The following is a 1817-nucleotide window of genomic DNA, read 5'->3' on the forward strand; positions in this document are numbered from 1 at the left end:
TTCCAGAACAATTTCGCATTATTCTGTCACATAAGCTGTGGGTGAAAGTGAGTGTATTGACGTCATGGTGATGTCACCGTGGTATCGTAACATAAAAATTTAAAATATAATTTGGATCTAAATTATTGTTGTCATGGTATAGGTGTATCTGTATCACAATAAGTGGCTTCGAAAAGAACCAAATAAGAAACCAGGGCATTCATAGAAAATTTGTGTCTGCTTGAGTATACATATATATATATATATATATATATATATATATATATCTGCTCCGAACATATTTTTGAAAGGTATGGTATTTCCAGGAAAGCTTAGCTGTTTTTGTAATTATTCCGCTCCATCTTTTATATTCCGTTATCTTTTGACCCCCCCCCCCCCGTCCTCACTCTCTCTCTCTCTCTCTCTGTGCCTCCATCTCTCTCTCTCTCTCTCTCTCTCTCTCTCCCTCTCTCTCCTTCTCTGATTGCATGTTTGTCTGTGATTCTCTCTCTCTCTACATAATCTCTTCATACTCTACGTCTCACTCTGTTTCATTTTTTTTCTTTCTCTCTCTGGTTATAATACGCGTAATGAGGAAGTTTGTGTTAATGTGTAGGGGTGTGCGATGGTGTGTGTGGAGGCGTTAATATATATCATTCTATTTTTCTTTCTCTCTTTCTCTTTCTTTCTCTCTTTCTCTTTCTTTTTTTCTTTCTCTCTCTCTCTCTCTCTCTCTCTTTCGCTCCCTCTCTCTCTCTCTCTCTCTCTCTCTCTCTCAATCGCTCCCTTTCTGTACTTGCCTTTCATTCTTATCCGTGTGTTAACGTTGTCCATATTCTTCATGCTAAAACATAATACTTTGTATATCCGGGCGTAATCTTGAAGCAAAAGCTCGTCTCAGTCTTCATTATCGTTCTTACTCGGGAGGGTCAGTGAGATAGAAGAAATAATCCTCCAAAATCTTGATATCATTAATATAATCAAGTATTTTTTTTGTATGATCACAATCTCCTCCTATATCGAGGTTCTCATTCCATTGCCTATGGATAATTTGATCAAATTATGCAAGCGTGGTCAAAAAGATTTATATAAGAGTTACAATTTCCAAATTTCTCCAGGCGATGTACTTGGCTATTTTTACAAGATCTTTCAACTCTTCGGGTGCGATCGTGGAGATGATTATGTGTGGATATGCATTATTCATTATGAAATAGAGGGCATCCTGTTCCCTACAATATCACTATCACATTTAGGATTCGTATACCCCAAATAATTACTCTAATTGAGCCTAAGACAGTCTGGTGATTAGTTAGCTACATTTACGGAAACAAAAACTTTTTTTGTAATCGAGGTCGTGGGGGTGTTGGTGAATAGGGACTTTTAGATTTGTGTGGACTGATACGTGTGACGTCCATTCAAGGCAGTGCATTAAAAGGACGTCGATCGTAGCAATCCCCATTGTCTCCGTGCGAATCTAAAAGTCTCTAATAACTACAGCTGTTCAACGACACGGTTTTTTCTGACGGTTCAAGAGACTAGCATTTTCCGGTCTTGGGCGCCGTTGGTCAATTGTATCCAGATACGTCAGTCACTATCAAATGAAAATCTGATACTACATGTACGTAGCTTATAGTTGAGATGATGTGATAGAGAAGTTTGACATCTGGCGAAGGTGAAAAGCAGTATGTGAGCTTTCTCGTACATTCTATGTTCGTGTGAAAGAATATCGTGGTAGCAATGTTTCATAGGGTTAATACAAGTACTTTAATTATATTTATGTTCCTACTTATAAATTGTATTGTTTGGAAGAAAATAAATGTTCATTTGAATTGAATTGA

The sequence above is a fragment of the Strongylocentrotus purpuratus genome, unplaced genomic scaffold (assembly GCF_000002235.5).
Source record: "Strongylocentrotus purpuratus isolate Spur 01 unplaced genomic scaffold, Spur_5.0 spur5_scaffold_6, whole genome shotgun sequence".
NCBI lineage: Eukaryota > Metazoa > Echinodermata > Echinoidea > Camarodonta > Strongylocentrotidae > Strongylocentrotus > Strongylocentrotus purpuratus.